The sequence below is a fragment of the Hippocampus zosterae genome, chromosome 8 (genome assembly GCF_025434085.1).
Source record: "Hippocampus zosterae strain Florida chromosome 8, ASM2543408v3, whole genome shotgun sequence".
Taxonomy (NCBI): domain Eukaryota; kingdom Metazoa; phylum Chordata; class Actinopteri; order Syngnathiformes; family Syngnathidae; genus Hippocampus; species Hippocampus zosterae.
Window position 1 is genome coordinate 6,277,652 of NC_067458.1, and position 19,415 is coordinate 6,297,066.

General features: G+C 41.8%; 1 protein-coding gene and 1 long non-coding RNA gene across 2 annotated transcripts in view; one reads left to right on the top strand and one right to left on the bottom strand.

Moving 5' to 3' along the window:
* Positions 1-19,415, bottom strand: part of LOC127605634 (uncharacterized) — an 86,723-nt gene that overhangs the window by 44,300 nt on the left and 23,008 nt on the right. The window lies entirely within an intron of this gene.
* Positions 12,418-19,273, top strand: LOC127605750 (uncharacterized). The gene is made up of 3 exons (XR_007963646.1): positions 12,418-12,862; positions 16,891-18,108; positions 18,817-19,273. It is a non-coding gene; the product is annotated as an uncharacterized LOC127605750 (long non-coding RNA).

Sequence of the window (19,415 nt, forward strand, 5' to 3'; positions counted from 1 at the left end):
CTTGAGAAAGGACGGCTTTCCATTTCACTCGCATGCCATTCAGGTTTGACACTTATCTTTCCTGACACGCCGTGATTTTGCCTCTTAAAAAGCTGAAGCGTCTGAATAATCTGGTAGATGAAGTGCAAGTAAAGAGGCCTGCTTGTCGGCGTTAGAGAGCGACAGCTGCCTCCAGCAAGAAAGCAAAGAATCATCTCCCTCCACCTATATTCATCGCCATTCGTTTGTCCTCCTCCTCCATTTTCTATCCCTCCACTTTAGGAGCGCCGAACACAGCAGAGCCCTACAGGCAGGCATCCTGCTCAAAGAGCAGCGACAACTTATTGGACTGGCAGGAGAAACGAGGGGGTTTCTTCACCGAGGCAGACGGCATTATAGAACTTAAACCATTTAGTGATTAATAATCAAAACCAGATCAACGGTCACACTGAACGAAGATTTACAGTTTTTATGTAACTCCTGCTAATGTGTAGCTTTCCCTTTTCTATTCTGACAGAAGGGTTATGACTTCCAAAGGCAGGCTAGCAGCATGGCTGCACACATCATCGTGAAAACTTCTGTTCAAGGAAATAAAAACGACTAAACCTTTTCTGCTTTACAGACTGCCACTTAGTCAGTGTATCTGTCCCTTCTCCAAATTTTTTGTTGCTCTGCTCTCCTCCCCCTGGACTTCCTGATTTCCTTTAGCCTGATCTTCCCGGTGTAATGTGGTATAAAATTAGCCTGCGGTGGACATCTGTAAAAGAGACCAATACTTTCTCTACTGTTATCTTATCACCACTGTTGCATTTGCATGGGTGCTCAAAGCTATGCATCATCAAGATATGGAGACTGTGGTACTTTACTTGCATAACAGGATAATGACCCTCATTTTAAGGCAGGCTCTTAAGAAAGGCATTCATGGTGTTGCGAATGTGTGTGTGATTGTTTGTTGTATGTTCACATTTACACTGATAGAAATAGCTGGAATGACCCCCGAACGGATACACACACACATACGCGGACCCCCTTGAGGTGGTTTTGAGTGTCGGTTTTGCATGGTGGCAAACGTGTCTCGTCACAGGGACTCAAACATTACAAGAGTGTTAAGACTGTGGTTTGAGAGTGTGACCATCCCACATTTAATTTAAACACAAAAAACAATTTCACTCAAGAAAGTGAGTGAGAATTGTGTGGGGACATTACTGGATCAGAAAACTGGAGAACGGTCTGTACTCCCAAAGCTTTATCGAGTTCTGGTGTGTTACAACCATTGTTTACAGAGATAAGATGATGTTGGTGATGAGAATCTGAGGGACACAATAGAAAAGAAGAGAAAATGAGTCATGGTGAGGTGAAGGAAGACTGATAAGAGACAGGACCAGGAGTCAACAGCTTGAGCTGATTTTAACAATGAGTCTTTTTTTGGAGGTGAGCAGGGAGATTTTCAACATGACTTTCAAGTGTGGTAGAGCAGCATACTTCCATTAGTTTCAAGGATGCTGGTCAATTGGGATTTTGTATTATGGAATCCCAGGCCAACTTTTGATTTGTGCTTTGTGATTTTGCACTCTAAGCATTTGGAGTGGGTCCTTGTCAGCTTTTGTTCAGTTGGGCTGCAAAGCGTAGCTCTTAGATTTTTATTTATTTCGTTTTTATAAATAATGACAGCAGCATCAGATCACCCCAGAGGTACTATAGTGATGTAATGTACGGACTGCAGCAGTACCATCCTTCTGATTGTCAATTTCTCTCTGAGTGTTATAAAACACATGCACCCACACTCAAACCTAATGCACTTCATTATAAGGCAATGAGAATAGCAGCTAGAACAGTGGCTGCGGTTGTGCTATGCATCCGCTAGATCAGGGGTGGGCAAACCTTTTGGCTCGGGGGCCACATTGATTTCTAAATTTGACAGGTGGGCCGGGTCAGCACAAGATACGGTACATGGAAAAAAACTGTATATGTTGACAGTCCATACCAAACATCAACAGAACAAAAGCATTAAAGTATTTCCATACTTTTTTAAATGAGAACAGTGAAACAACTATGGCATATGTCCTGTCTGAACGTCCAAGTATGTTAACAACATGTGTGACAACACAAGCAACAAAGTGCAAGAACACATTGCCCAAAAACTGCAGCATAAGGGAGAGGTATATGACAAAATATAACATATTTTGTTAGCACTATTTGCTACAAAATAACACAAGTAAAAGACCTGGTGGCTTTCTTTCCATTCACTCACTGTCTCGAGCTCGACCTCCCCTCGATCACCACACAAGACAGCGTTGTTCAGCTGATGTCGTGCAATGAACTTTTGAAGCCAGCCATGGGACACTTCGAACCCCTTTGCGCTATGGAACTCGATTGCTCTCTTATTAACGGTCCAGTTTGCGTAAAGGTTTTAGCACGATAACAGTCAAACCATTCCATGAAAGCGGTCATTTACTCGACTGTCTGTTGAGCCACAAGCAATTCACTCTGAGCGTGGAAAACAGAACCAGAATCGGACTGAGCAAGAATCGCTTCCTCGTTTTTCAAAGTCTCGTAGATTTGAGTCTTTCAGACTCCAAGCGTCTCCTAAATGTTTCATACTTTGTAACTCGCTTCGTTTCATCAGATACAATTCACTTTTTCTCCGCGGCCATTACTGTCCCTCTTCGTTTAGATTCCATGATCGACAGGATGTAAAATTTTCGCAATTCCAGTAACACTTACTGCAATAAAGAGTCACTTGCATGTCGCTGTTTTGGATCCACTGATAGAAAATAGCGGCGTGGACACACTTATTCAGATTGTATTGTGTTGTATTTTCATATCAAGCGGGAGTTCCTTGATTTGGCGCTACTTCGGGCTTCCGTATCGTCTCCACCTCCCTCCCTGTGCTCTGCAAATTCAAGTAACTGTGCCACCTGGTGTTGAAATGCCTGTCATTACAAGTCCAAGTGAATTTACTTTACATCGAACCTTAATTGTGTAGCAGCCTTGGGGGGGCCGGATTAAAAAGACCAATGGGCGGGATTCAGCCCGCAGGCCGTAGTTTGCCCACATCTGCACTAGATGGTATGACACTAAAAGCAAGACAATACAATACAATACAGCTTTATAAATAAAGAACCTTCACAACCGCTGCAGCTCTAACAAAGCCATGAGAACTGGTCTTAAACACGGACATTAAATATATAAATCTAAATGCCATTATGAAACAATAAATGAAAGACAAAAGTTATGAAGACAATTGATTCAATAAAAAGGCACACAAACCTTGTGGGCTCACATCCACAAGGGGCTAAATATCGTTAGAAGTCTTGCTTGTCTCGTCCATGGTTTTGTCAGTAGTTGACTATACTTTTGGTATTATCCTCATTTCATAATGGCTGTGCAGAGCTCACAAAATAGTTGCCTGAGTTTGTGTTGGCAAACGCACATGTCAATTAGTGTGGGGCAGAACCCTTTTAGGTTACAATTGGTTCCTGCTAATAATCACCATTCAATGGCATAGGAACACTAACAGGGAAACAACTCAATGGGGAATGCAGAGACTGTGACACCCTCTATAAAGCACATTGGATTATTGGGCGTACTGTTGGCGTTTCAGAAAATTGAATACTTCTAGGTGAACCTTACAGTGCGGTAAATACGGTACATGAATAGCTCTCAGTACAGTAGAGGGCAGATCTCCACCAAGGCAACCAGCTTCAACTAAGACCATCTGCCTCATTTGAAAATCATGACAGGCCCAGTGATGCTCATCACCTCTCATCCTGTCTTCGGCAGTAGCGGTTGACCAATTTCAATATTTTTTGGAGTCAACCCAAATGCTATGATAGTTGAGTTGACGTCGACTAACTGAGGATGTCATTCAAGTTTATTTTGCTATATTTTCAGTGGTCAGCTTCCTTTACATAACTCCAAGGCTCGGCGGAGTTATGCCGTTTGGAAGCAGGAGGCTAGCCTGCTTGCACAGGAACCACCCCCAGACCTGCTCATGTAATCCCATTCAGACATTTGCCCATCCATTCATATTCAGACAATTCAATGGCCTTGCAACAGTTGGAATTTATAAAACGCTCACGTCAAATACAGTTGCTGCAAGGTCATTACTCACAACAGTGCTATGATTTAAATAAATAAATAAATAAATAAAAATCACAGGAGTAAATGCTACGTCAGATGTCAATATTACTTTCTAAGTCACAACAGTCGCAGACAGTAAATATTCAAGAGTGTGATTTGTAAATGAATTAATGAGTCGGCATGGAGGCAGAGGGAGGAAGAGTTGAGTCAAACATTAACTGGACTGTTTTTTTGGGGTGATCGACCACCGAGAGACCCTGCAATCCATCTCCATCCGTTCATCCATCCATCCATTTTGTGATCCGCCCTATCCTCACAAGGGTCGCGGGGCGGGCTGGAGCCTATCCTGGATGTCTTTGGGCAGTAGGCGGTGAATACCCTGAATCGGTTGCCAGCCAATCACAGGGCACACAGAGACGAACAACCATCTCCGCTCATACTCACACCTAGGGACAATTTAGAGTGTTCAATCAGCCTGCCATGCATGTTTTTGGAATGTGGGAGGAAACCAGAGTACCCGGAGAAAACCCAAGCAGGCGTGGGGAGAGCATGCAAACTCCTTACAGGGAGGTCGGAGCTGGAATTGAACCCGATACCTCTGCACTGTGAAGTCGACGTGCTAACCACTGGACTACCGGGCCGCCCGTGTTTGTTATTTAGTATTGTTTTGATCTGAGTTATCACAAAAACATCAAAGTGAGAAAAGTGAAGTGAAGCAAACCCAATTCCAATGAAGTTGGGCTGTGTTACACATAAAAACTGCAGTAGGCGGTGAATACCCTGATTCGGTTGCCAGCCAATCGCACGGCACACAGAGACGAACAACCATCTGCGCTCTTACTCACACCTAGGGACAATTTAGAGTGTTCAATCAGCTTGTCATTCATGTTTTTTGGAATGTGGGAGGAAACCAGAGTACCCGGAGAAAACCCACGCAGGCCGAGGGAGAACATGCAAACCCCACACAGGAAGGCTGGAGCTGGAATTGAACCTGATACCTGTGAGGTCTATGCGCCAACCACTTGACCACCAGGCCGTCCGCAATCTGTCATTTTTACTCAAATATTTATTGAGTATCTACACTTGAACCATCTCTGCTTGTTTGCTGCATGGAACCACCACCTGTTGTTATTTGCAAGGCGTCAGTGTTGTTAACATGAAAACAGGTGATGGGCAATGAATTGACTTCAAGCACAAATGATGATTGCGGAGTGGAAAGGTTAATGCGTCGACCAGTTGGTTTAACTCCTACTGTAGTTGGCAACAATGTGTGCTACAAAGTAGGTACCAACTACAGGTAGATCAGCGATCGGCAACTGAAATGATGAGGCACTAACAGAGGGCCACAAATGATCGAGTAATTCTTACAACAGACATATGTCACAATGACATTTTTAATATGGACCAAAAATGTGCAAGCGTATGTTTTTCTTTAAGTTGAACTAATAAATATGTCAAAAATCTTAATAGTCGATATTTCCTTCTCAAATATATGTAGAGAAGATCCACTCTTCAACAATTCAAGTCAACAACAAAATAACCACATACAGTGATTTCCCCGTGCAAAGGGCTCGCCTGCATAAAAAAAATTACCATTCCAAAATGGCACAAAACCTTTTGGTGAAATGTATTTAATTTCTTTATTTGACAACAACCAACTCACTCAACTATTTTCATATGACTAGACAGGTTCACTCTTTTGTCTGATACAGTGCAGGATTGGGCAGCCTTCAACCTTCTTCGCAGCCCAGCATTGCAGCATTCAACACTAAATGTTTTTTTCCCCCCCATAGTAAGGACGTTTATCAATAATTGTATTGTTGACTGTGTTTCTGTTACCCGTAGTTCATCCAAAGTGTGTCTTAACTGTTGGATTAAATTTGTGTTTCATGATGTAACTTGTGTGCAAGTAGTAAAACCACCAGCTAGTCCAGTTACACTTAAAACTAAAACTAAAGATAAAACAAGTATTACCTAGTATTCCACTGTGATAATGCCATGTTTTGGTTTGACACAGATGGAAAGATATTAATTTAACAGTATGCTTAGTCTGAGGGCGGAGTTGTCCTGCTCTCTGAAAACTGTCTCGGGCACAATCTAGCCAGGTTAGCTGTAAAAAAAAAAAAGGGGCGAAACTGTAACAAACAGGTGTCTGTATGGTGCAGTGTAGCGCAGCTCTTGTGCTGGTGTGCCTAATGTTATGATTTGTGAGTGCCGAGCCTATTAAAGTTTGCTTCTCTGCAGTCAAGCCCCCATGCAACTCACCTCATTCTGTCTATCACTGCCTTTTACAAGCATGCTGCCCCAGCCGTTGCCATGCGGGAGCATGGGCACCAGTACACATGAAGTTCAAACAGTCTCACGGTTCGGCATCGAGGGAAGCTGGCTGATCCAAATGCAGAAAAAGCATCCAGGAAGAGAAACAAAAAAAGATGGATTTAAAATGTCTTTGTTGGAAGTCGAATCAATGTTTGTACACCGATCAAAATCACTTGCAAATGGGAACTACAATTGAGATTCCTGTCGTATTTGTGTGGCACACCGTACAAAGAAACACATTACATGCATGCAGGGATGCAAGGTTCAGAGTGCAAACCGTGACAGCGGCACTGGCATACGCAGAGGAACATCTTGACTCAAAGTAATCATCGCCAAATGTGATTGAATTGTAGAATGCTGAACATATGACACATCCATCTATCCATCCATCAATAAATTATCTGATCCGCTTATCCTCATGACAGTTGCAGGTGTGCTGGAGTCTATCCCAGCTGTCTTCCGGCAGTAGGCGGGGTACACCTGGTTGCCAGGCAATCGCAGGGCACACGTAGACATACAAGCATCGGCGCTCACAATGACATCTAGGGACAGCGTTCTAACAACCTACTGTGCGTGTTTTTGAAACGTGGGAGGACACCAGACTACCCGCAAAAAAGCCACACAGGCACGGGGAGAATATGCAAACTTCACACAGAAAGGCCAGAGCACACAATCTCTGCATTGTAAAGTGGAAGTGCATAACAGGCGACCACCGTTCTGCCACATTCCATCTCAAAGGATCGCTCTGTGTATTTGAAAGAGATATTGCTGTCGGGAAATTCAGTAAAGTTCATTTGCCAAACTTTGCTCGTCTTCTTGTCTCTGTTGTCAAATGTGTGTGTGGGTGTGTGCGTATATTCCCTGCAATGCAATCACTGACAGGACAGAGGACATTTGTTTTTGTGATAGATTACTCTGTCATGTATTTTTCCATATTTGTGGCTAAAAAGTGTTTTCCATGACATAGATTTGTTTCGCTAACTACGGTACAAATCTCCTCTAATTGGATCTTAATCATTTCGATCCTGATCTCTTTATTTTACAATGACATTTCAAACGTGCAAACATTTTTAAAATCCGCCTTGTAATTGACCGGTGGCCTTTAACTCATTCCTTGGCGCCAGCTCCCTGTGATCCCTGAGAGAAAAATGCATGGATACGTGGACATTTGAAATCAGGGCTCCAGAGATGTTGACATTTACATTCAAACACTCTCTATCTCAGGTACTGGATATGTGATTTAGAAGCAATTATTTTCTCACATTGGTAAGTGAAAGACATGAAAAATATAATTTACGGACTAAACTAGTAATTTATTTTTTCATGTGCATTTTCTTCACAAAATGTCCAGTTTTTTGTTTGCTTTTTTTATATTGGGAGTGGAAATTAAAACAGATGAGTGTTATGTCTGATAAAACAGGATTTTGTGTTTTATTTAAACAGAGAGCACTCTTGCCACATGGACAATTTAACAAATGCACAAGAGCAATGCTGCAACACAGAAATGAAGATCATCAAGGATAGACTTGAAAAGATGCATCAAGCATTCACTCAGTCACTAATTAAAATTAATATCGCACACACACGGAGCAAAAAAGACACATTTACATGGAAATAACTAAAAATGTAGAATGAATGACCGTTCTTTGAACCTTTGAACAAGAGCCTGGATTATCTCCTGCACAATCATTACAGTGAGGCTCTTACCGTCAGTCTCCAGTTAGGGGAATAGTGTGTCCAATCTTAAACTCTATTAAGCCTCCAAGGTAAATTAAGAAATTTGGAGATGAACAAAGAAAATAATACCTAACAGCAACTAATCTTGTAGCATTAATGCTGAATATTTTATCTCGGCAAAATGTGTCCTTGCGAAGAACCGATGACTTTCTGAAGACTTTATGGTGCGAAAGGAATAGGATGTCTCACCACTCTACTATCTGTACAGCTTGCCCAGACCGCATTCTGTCTTCCCGGAAGAGAGGGAATATGGGATCTTGAGTTATGGAAATCCTGGACTGAACAGTCCACAGGGTTGGAAACTCATGACCCTGAGTAAAATGGAACAATGTACAAGGAGCCCATGTTTGAGGCTTCATCCAAAAGATTATAGAGGAAGAAATAAGAAGGGTGTGTTGGACAAAAAGGCAACCAGCAGTCATGTGTTGATTACCTGGCTATTGGATCTAGAGACAAGGGTTGTCCTAACTTTTTCTTCCAATGGCCACACATTATAATATCAATCTATCTGTCTAGAGGGCTTTTCGCGATCAGGGTTTTTGAGGGCGGATCGGCGATCAGAGAGATTGAAAAAAACAATACTCGATCACCGACTTGATAAGAAAATGGATTTCTTTAACCAACCTGTATATTTAATCTACAGTCGACCCACGCCATATTGAATACACCTTAGGAAAAAAAATGTAAATAATATAAACCCCAAAAGGTCTTCCAACCCCCCCTCACCCCCCCAAAAAACGCTGACGCACATTAAATATGAGATGTAATGTTTACATGTTAACAACACATTTCAGATTTTCTGTCCCAACCACAATGATATGATCAGAGAACACACATCAGTCCATTAATGGAATAGAAACGGGAATTGAACAGGAAGGTCGACCACAGCAGAATGGAAACACAAGCAAAATCAGGGGATGCCGTTCCAAATTATAAAACGGCAAATGAAAATGTGTGTGCTGCTTTTCATGGCTTCGATGGCAAACGTGAAAATCAGGATGACAATCACCCTCCACATTTTGTTAATTATAGGATGCCTTAACTTCACATTGTTTTACTGTTAAAAGACTCCAACAACACTTCCCTCCCTTTTTAATTTTTTTTTTTTTAATTTTGAGTTATGGCAAGACAAAATGAAACAAAGCCAATTTGGACATGAAAGCCACACCTCATCACAGTAACAAAGAACCTTGTGAGTGCAATCCAAATCTGTGAAAAGCAAAAGCAAGTTCGGAAGTTTTCTGGAGTGTGTCAAAACAATTTTAGATCAGAGGCAAGTAAGCGTTTGCTCAGCACGTCATCCCAACTCTCCGTTGGATTACACTGTGTGAAGAGTTCCCAGGGTCGATCAGAAAGACTTGCAGATGAGCGACCGAGGCCCTGCGGCTATTAAGCAGTTCAAATATCTAAACAAGTTGGGGAATTCAAAACCTGCCACGTGAAATGCAGTACGAAGTCACTGTGAATAATAATGAGAGTGTCAACGAGCGCCTGCAAATTAGAAATGAGTAAAATTGACACAAATGATCCCCAGCGCAGAGCCCTTTTGTGCCCTGGTTCTTCTGTCATTGTTAAAATATCCTCATCCTTTCATCGACGTGTGAATGAGATGATGATTAGTCTCATTCCATCACAGCTTCGGCCATCAGCGCTAAAGGAGAGCAGAATGCATCTGAAAGAGCAAATTTACATCAGGTTATCTGTGCCGTGCTTGGAACATTGACACACATCTGTGCCAAAACGAATGAACAAATGCTTGTTTTGCTCCAATGAATCTGAGTTGCTCTCGAGGGTGTTTCATGTGCTGCTTCCCCGCCCCCCACACACACCCACACACACCTTCAGAGCCCTGTATGATAACCTATTCAACTGAGAACCATTACTGTATGATTAATTGGCTTTCAAATGGCTTAACCCATAGGTGTCAAACTCAGGTCCTGGAGGGCCGCTGTCCGGCATGTTTTCCAAGTCTCCCTGTTCCAACACACCTGATTCAAATGATCAGATCATCAGCAAGCTCTGTGCAAGCCTAACATTGAACCTGTTCATTTGAATCAGGTGTGTTGCAGCAGGGAGACTTGGAAAACATGCAGGACGGCGGCCCTCCAGGACCTGAGTTTCACACCTATGGCTCAACCTCTTTTTCTGTTTATATGTTGGCAACAGGTTTATACAAAGAAGACTACCCTGATCTTTGTTTCGGTCAACGACAGGGAACAGATGAGCAATGGCTACATTGGTCGTACAAAATAAAGGACATTTCATTTGAAACATTTTACAGTGTTTACAACCCCGTTTTAATTTATAGACACCCAAAACATCACAAACTACTCTTAAAACGATGAAGAAAAGCCCCGTGTATACACTTGTAAAATGTCGATCAAGCTCGACTTTTATAATCATATTGTGCTAATCTCTACCGATTCTAATGGAGAATTTGTGAGCAATGCAGTCGCAGTCTGCCCCATAAAATCCAACCGATCCTTAAGAAGATCAAGTGAGAATACCACGTTAATGGAGATGGAAAAAAACCTCATAAATAAATCATAAATTCCAAGGGCAGCTTGTAATCTGCTGTAAACTGAAGACAATACCCATCGATAGTGAGCCTGAGATTGAAAAGGGGGGAGTATTACCTGAACAGGAGAATGATATCAAATTAAATCAATGTCACCTACTCTTCTTACCCAACCTCCTCCTTTGCTCAAGGAGGAGTAAAATAAGAACGAAACAAAAGGCGCCACGGTCACTCTCATTTGTGTCTAGCCTTTCAGCTTCGAACAGCATGGAGGACAAATAGGATTTCTGCTGACTACGGGAATGTTTTTTTTTATTCTGAGCTACAAGATTTATTTATTATTAATTTATCAACCATGTCTTGAATTGCGCAGTGAACTGAAGCTTTGAAAATGCAGAAATTTAATTGAGTAATATTGTTAAAGTCATGGCGACCCAGCCGCCCAGTGGTTGTGTGGTTAGCACATGGACCTCACTGTGCAGAGGTACCATGTTCGATTCCAGCTCTGGCCTTCCTGTGTGGAATTTGCATGTTCTCACTGTGTCTGCGAAAGTTTTCTGTGGGTACTCCAGTTTTCCCCCACATTCCAGAAACATGCATGGCAGACTGAGTGAAGGCGCTTAATTGTCCCTAAGTGTGACTGTGAATTGTTGTTCGTCTCTGAGGGCCCTGCGATTGGCTGGCAACCAGTTCAGGATGTCCCCCGCCTACTGCCCGAAGACAGCTGGGATAGGCTCCAGCACCCCCCGCGACCCTTGTGATAGCGGATCGGAAAATGGATGTTAAAGTCATGATATACAGTAAAATGAATGATAAGAAAACATCTTCAAAATTGCAGAACAAGTCTTGCTCACTCAGTTTTAGTGGAAGAAACTAAAGTGAGCCAATCTATTTGGAGCCACACAAATATAGTGGCCTACATGTAATATTGACTACGAGCAACTATTATAATTATTTATTGATGTGTGGATTTGTTCCACTATACAGCATCCGGAACATTCAGGAAGTGATGGAGGGTCGACAGGAGGTACTGAGGTATTGGCAGAATTAGCGATGATGCAACAGCCTGAAAAGTGCCTACATTTTGGATTTTTTTTTTTAAGAAAAAAGGCAATTTAGACAAGACTCATGAGAATATTCTTTGCAATCGCAGCAAAAGCTCTCATGATGTCAACTTTGAGCAGTCGCAAAGAGGCAAAGACGAATGAAAACACTGGAAGCCAGACAGGAAGATAAAAGGGATTAAAGAGACACCATCCGAGAGGGATAATGATTTGCACTACTTCATTATGTATCTTACTGTCAGACTAAATATACTTCATCACTCTATCAGTGCATCAGCATATTTGGTATACACACACACAAACTGATGCAGAACCATCCAATCATTACATAGGGAGTTCAAGTGCAAAGCCCGAGTTAAGTGTTAAAGGTCAGCAAATATTGCAGACAATTAGTCTAGAATATCAAACTACACACACACACACACACACACACACACACACACACACACACACACACACAATTTAATGAATATACAGCACAGCGTGGTCCTTGGCCACATAACATCCTAGCATGTGTATAGAGAGCATAATGAGGATTTCGCCAGTAGCTAAGCCTCCCTCAAATTACTGGGTTCTTGAAATAGGCTAGCACCACTCCGTGGTCAGGACAAATGAGCATTGAGTTTTACAATGGGGCTACAGGAGGAAGAGAAATACACAATAGCAATTTTTACCTGTCTGTTGTGTCATTGTGAGAAAATGATGTGGCAATATTTCAAAGCAAAAGAATATTTTTGATTCTAATGCCTTCAGAAATCGGATTATTTCTGCACCCGCAGGTAAAGCAGCAGTAAATCAACTTCCCTCAATTTCTGAGTCAAGACTCCCGCTCTGCCTTTACAAAAATCCCCTAAGTTTCTGATAGCCTTTTTAGCTATCCCTCATAAGCTTTGAAAAGAATGTTTACAAGGCTTTCTTTGTATAATTGTCTCATATAAAGAGTTTAGGGGAATGTGATTGTGCCAATTGGAAGGAACAGAAGAAGGTTTTTCCACTTTGAAGGAAAATCTCTTGAACAATCAAACAGCTGTCCATTAAAAGAAGATTAGGTACTTAGCCTGTACGTCTACGTATTTAGAATACACCGGACAGAAATATGTTCCTCAAGACTATTAAGAATCTCAAAAGTGGAATTAACAGACAACACAACCCTGACATCATGGTGAGCGTGTCTTTGAATCACTGCTTTTTTGTGTTTATGAACATTCTCTCTGTGTGCTTATGTGGGTTTTCACTGGGTACTTCATTTTCTCCCACATTCCAGAAACACGCTGTTGTATTTTGTTGGTTCGGGCTCTCCCAAAGCTTGAGATAAGTGGTTTTGCATCGTAGTTTGTGTGTCAAATTTTGTATTTCGTGCCTCTTAAATAAATATTAAAGAGCAAAACTGTTGTGACTGGTTTTGACTGTGTTTTGGATTGAGCCTTGATGTTCTCAGTTGTTATGGGACAATTTACATTTGTCCTATCAATCCATGCTTCCATCCATCCGTCTGTGCTGGAACCAATCCCAGATGTCTTTGACAGTAGACCCAGCCACAGTCGGAATTTCGAACATAGTCAGGAATAGGGGAAATGTCTTCTCTGTTATGTTATACACGAGATGCAAAATCCCTCAGGGAATTCTCTATATTAGCCATGACAGAGTCCTCCTCCGGTGCTTCCAAGCAGGCTTCTGGAAACATTGTCGTCATTTGGGGAAAGTTAAATCTGGTAACTGCACTTTCTATTGCATAGAATTATCTGTTGAATTTAACTGTTGAACCATCCATCCATCCAGTTTCTAATCAGCTTGTCCTCATGAGGGCCGCAGGGGTGCTGGAGCCTATCCCAGCTATCTTCGGGCAGTAGGCAGGGTACACCCTGAACTGATTGTCAGCCAATCGCAGGGCACACATCGACGAGGAAAACCTTCATACTCATACTCAAAATCACACCTAAGGACAATTTAGGGTGTCCAATCAACCTACCATGCATGTTTTTGGAATGTCGGAGGACACCGAGGCACATGGAAAAAAATCGACAGGGGGTGGAGGGGCATGCAAACTCTACACAGGAAGGCCGCAGCCCAGAATCAAACCCTCAACCGCTGCATTGTCAAGTCAAGTACAACTTTATTGTCAAATGTGCAGGATGAGCAAAATACAGCACAGATGAAATTTCTTCCCTCTCAAACAGTTGACAAGACTCCAAGAGGAGCCGCTGTGGGTGCCCATGTCGCCATCAAACGGACAGTGACATCAAATGACAAAATAATACAACACAACACATAAGACACAGACAGCCGTGCAATCTTAACCACTTTTCCTGCCTACACTTTGTTGTTTGAAGCAGTTCTAGATGAAAGAGGAGCAAATCAAAGTATCCTTTTCACCAGTGGATCAAAATTATGCGGCAGATGCGCTAACTAGTCATCCACCGTGCCGGCTAATTGTCACAAACACTTCTAAATGTTGATATGAATAAATAACACGTACTTAACAATTTGAGTATATGTGTGGTGCATTTAGTAAGTTTGCGGCTATCAAAGTAAATACAAAGCTACTAAATCCCTGACATGAATTCCAGCAGCAAAATTACAGACTGACATAGCCTGCTTTGACAGCGATAAGTAAAACTTGAGTGTGGTTCTTCCTTGAGCTTACTTTCTATATTGTTTTTTTTTTACCATTTTGCAGAGCTCTGGAAGCCAATTATAAAAGTGCATTAGCAGAAGGCACTGGATAGGAAAACAGATTGTTCATGCGAAAACCTGGCTGTGCTTCCACAAGCGTCAATGGTAGCCTAGACCACATCTCTGCTTATGCTTGTGCACTTTCTCATTAGGATGTTGTTTGTTCTACTCCTTAATACCAGCAATGAGAACAATCAAAAACAGGATTGATAAGCGTAATAATGTTCCGGAATTTAAAGTGATGGATGTATTTTGGTACATATTTAACTTAAAGGGTGCAAAATGCAGGGAAATTATTTTAAAGAGAAATTGATTTTTATCTTATTCCTTCATACAACGTAGTTTGTACCTGCTTCCAGGCTGCAATGCTCAATTCAAATCCATTCATCCATTCATGTTCTTCCACTTATGCCAAGTCATGTGTGAGCTGGCGCCAAAATCATCCGACCCTACTCCTACATTCCAACAACATGCATGTTAAGTTATTTGAAGACTCTAAATTGGTCAACAAATATGAATGTGAATGTGTGTGCAATTGGTTTCATGTGTGTGCTCTGTGATTGCCTGGCGACAAGTCCAGGGTTTAACTCACTTCCAGTCCAAAGTCAGCTGGGATAGGACTAAACCCACCAGAGACCATAATGAGGACAAGCTTTATGGAAAATGGGCGGATGAATGAAAATTGTTTGTATAACCACATCTCGTCTTGGAATAAACATTGCCTGAGATGAGCAAAGTCATTATAACAATGGCAGATGCCAACAAATACTGTTAACCATTTCTAATTTAACCCTTTCTTGCAACCCGACAACATGATAAGTTGTCCACTGCAGTAACCGCTGTCCCAAAAAAGGTTCAGGTAAATTCACAAGTATATAAATCGTTGCTTCAATGTGTGTGTCGTGTCATGTGCAATCTGAATACTTGCTATGACCACAGTTTAATTGTTGATGTGGTGGACCAGACTTTACATAACCACCAGTGCTGTCCTGTTGACATACAACCACTGCAGTGTATTTTGGAAACACTCAAAGGGTATGACCTTATAATGAGGACAAGAGAGAGCCACAAACAGGAAGCAAGTCGAAATAGAAAACTGCTCAGTGCAGTGGGATTCATGTCCAAAGCGGATGAGTTTAAAGTCCCATGACATTTGTTGCCTCTACCTCTTCAGAACTGAATGTGCACTTGGTTCTGAATCAAACTGCTCCTGTCTCTGTTTTATAGCTCAGCTCGCTATCTCCTGTTGCTTCACTGACACCAGTGCGGCCACATGTCAACTACTTAACGCTGGGATAGAGATATGTCGATGTCAGAAAAAAATAAAATAACCGTCTGAATTGGCTACACTGCAAGAAAGTAGAATGGCTGGAGACAGTGGTTATTTTTGGACATGTACACTTTTAACTATGTGACAATGTCAAAAGGGAAGAGGAGTTGTCAAAAGAGGATAAAGGATGAAAATTTTCATGAGGAGGAGGACCGGTGGTCCAGTGGTTAGCGCTTTGACCTCGCTGTGCAGAGGTTCAATTCCAGCTCCAGCCTCCCTGTGTGAAGTTTGCATGTTCTCCCCGGGCCTGCATGGGTTTTCTCCGGGTACTCTGGTTTCCTCCCACATTCCAATGACATGCATGGCAGGCTGATTGAACACTCTAAATTGTCCCGAGGAGTGGGTGTGAGCGTGAATGGTTGCTCGGCTCTGTCTGCCCTGCGATTGCCTGGCAACCGGTTCGTGGTTTCCCCCGCCTACTGCCCGAAGACAGCTGGGATAGGCTCCAGCACCCCCGTGACCCTTGTGAGGATAAAGCGGATCGGAAAATGAATGAATGAATTTCATTTGGACCAGATATAACTGAGAATTAACCCATTCAGGGACAGCGGTTACTAGAGTGGACAGCTTATCATGCTATGAGGTTACAGGGTGCATGAAAGGGTTAATAGTATACGTTGAATATGAACCAATTATCCTGCAAAATGTTGAACAATTACATAGAGTGTCTCGAGTGATATGCCACAGTTGCAGTGTAAATCTATTGTTTTAGTTCTGAGCATATAACTTCGGCACCTCAGATTTGAGAAATTCTAAGACTGAGTAAGCGTTTAGTTTAAAGTTAACTTTCAAAGTGAGATCTTTGCGAAGGGATCTGTCGTTCAAAATAAACTGCTGAATAATGTAACTGTAAAAAATCAGCCATCCAATAATCCAGTCTCTCGGATACTGGCCCCAAGGGCTTCATGAACAAGGTGACCAAAGCATTGACGTGACTGTCAAATATTGATTAAAATAATGCAATATGGCCACCACTCAGGATGAAAACCACACCACTTGGTTGCATCGGAGATTTTCTTTCTTAGGGTATATTCACACCAGAAAAGTCCTTTGGTCCATCCCAATAGCAGATTTCTTATTTTTATTTTTCATTTGGTGTGGTTCTTGTTCACACTGTACTTTTTGCAAGTGAATTATATTCTGTAAATACATCAACACGTGTGACCATCGGGGCTCCCATTGGACAGAAACGACGAGGGTGGAACGCAGAGCACAAATTCACAAACGGAGTAAAACATTCCGACCGGCTGCATTCCTGCTCTGCATATTTGTGATGTGATTCAAGGCGCAAAAGAATTGTGAGCATCAAGAGCAGCTCATTCATCACCGGTTTCGCAATGCTCAGTTTCTAATTTTGGAAAGGCTTTGCATGCCCTCACTACACGTTGGCAAGAGCGTGGCTAAACAGAAGACGGAGAATCAGGTATGAACTTAAGTACAACATTCACTCCACGCTATCTTTTCCCACGATGCCTGGCGACGGTGCCTTGGTAAGACCAAATGGTTCGCATGTCCTGCATTTGGTGCGGACCACACCGAGTCCGTTTGGAAGCCTTCTCAAAAGGTAGGTCTCAGTTTGGTTGTTTGTTGTCCCTGTACAATTCAATTGATGAAATATTTTCGAGAGCCAAGGTAAAATCCGACAACCGAGATCATGTGGTTGCACAAGTGTGCACCCTCTCTTATAACAGGCGCCGTAGATGAGTCAGAATTAACTAATCACAATAAAACTAACGTTAAGTGGGAGTCAGCGCACACCCAAAACCTTTCAAAGTACCTCTGATTAACCCCAAATAAAGTTCTGTTGTTCTAGTTGGCACATCTTTGCATTTTCATTCCAAGCAAATGGCTGAAGGTTTTTTGCCAACCACCACAATCCACCTTGACGAAGGCCCAGATCCAGCTGAAGAAAAACATTGCCAAAGAACGATTTTGCCACAATCATGCTTCACTGTAGGTTGGTAGGTGGGTAGGTAGGTGTTTCTTTGGTTATGACCCCTTAGGATGGTTTTATTTTGTAGGATTAACCTATACCTACTCCAGAGCCTAGACACATGAAGAAGACGGGAGGTGTATTAAGCAAGCTGTACTTGCAAGAAAATCATGCAGTTGCTGGCATTTTGCTGTCAGCCTCCTGTCAGCGTCCCATGGCCAGTTTTATTTTCATTAGTTTTGGAAGTAGGTCTGGTTCTTGGAAATATTGTTGCAGTGTAATATCTTCTCCTTTGGACAATAACTGTGTTTATTGTTATTTATTCTGATTTTTACTTCTATGACTTTTATGGATGAATTCTACAGGTTGCAGCTCACATTAATGGTGGAACATGTTTTAAATACTTTATTTTGGGTTATTTTTTTCCAACCTGAAATTCCGACAGATGTGTGTCGAATTCTGTATATCAGGGGTGTCCAAACTTTTTGCCAAGGGGGCCAGATTTTATGTGGTAAAATGTCGGGGGGCCGACCTTGGCTGACATTCTTTACATTGAACAACAATATTGTTCAACAAATTTTAGTAAGCCAGTCTGTTGAAATTAAAATTAAAATGGAAATGTGAAACAATCTTAAGAATTTCTTTTGGTTCATTTGAAACAGGTATATCACATGCAACTGCTTATTCACTTGACTTTTTCTTAAACAGAAGCCTCCTGAGTGCAAATTGATTGATTTGAAACATAAAATGTATCACCAGGACTTTTCAATAGTCACAAAACCTTTGACTCGAACAACAGGGAAACGAACAAGCAATACACATATCCACAACTGCAAGGATCATTTGAAAGATGACATATCAGTCAATATAAACACGGAGTGACGTCTTGTTAACTCGTGAGTGATGTCTCGTAGAGTGCTACTGCCCTCTAGTGTCTAAATGCTATTACTCATTTAGTGAATGCTATTACTCATTTAGCCACTAGAGGGAAGCAGTACTCTATGAAACATACTCACCAGTCTACGAGACCTCAGTCAATGCAACACGTGTTCCATTGCGCCCAACCTGCGGGCCAGACGGCACTGATTTTATGACAGGGGCCGAGGGCCGGATGAAATTTGACCGCGGGCCGGATTTGGCCCCCGGGCCGGACTTTGGACATGCCTGCTGTATATGTAAGAATAGAGCAAGACTAGCCACAAGAAGAGACAAGGACATGAGGAAATTTAGTAGCGCATAATGCAATTTGTTTTGTACAAAGCAAGAGAGCCAATAGACAAATAATTACATCATACCGGATGTTGTTTCCAGAGCACAGTAATTTGCCTCTATTTGTTATGCTCAGAGATATAGCAACACAGAACCTCTGATGGCTTTCTCTTGTATTATTGTCTCATTAGTGCTTTCTTTTTCTGTCCCTTCAGATTGTCTGTCTGCATAAGATGTCAGTACATCAACATTAAGAACATGAGCTGGAAGAAGAAAGCAGTACAATAATATTCATCAACAAATTAGAATCATCATCATCATCAAAACTAGCTGGCCCAAGTGCCATAGACAGTGTGAAATTTACGATGCAGTATATTCACTTACATAAACAGGCCGAGTAAATTAAAATGTACTTTGATAGACATGATTTACATAGTACAACATATGTCAAAAAGAGTCTGTGATCTTGACATGCAAAAGGCCGGGATTTCAATTTGACAACATTGTGATGTAGGATTGTGACTCATTGAAATACGCGAAAGCAGTACAATAATATTCATCAACAAATTA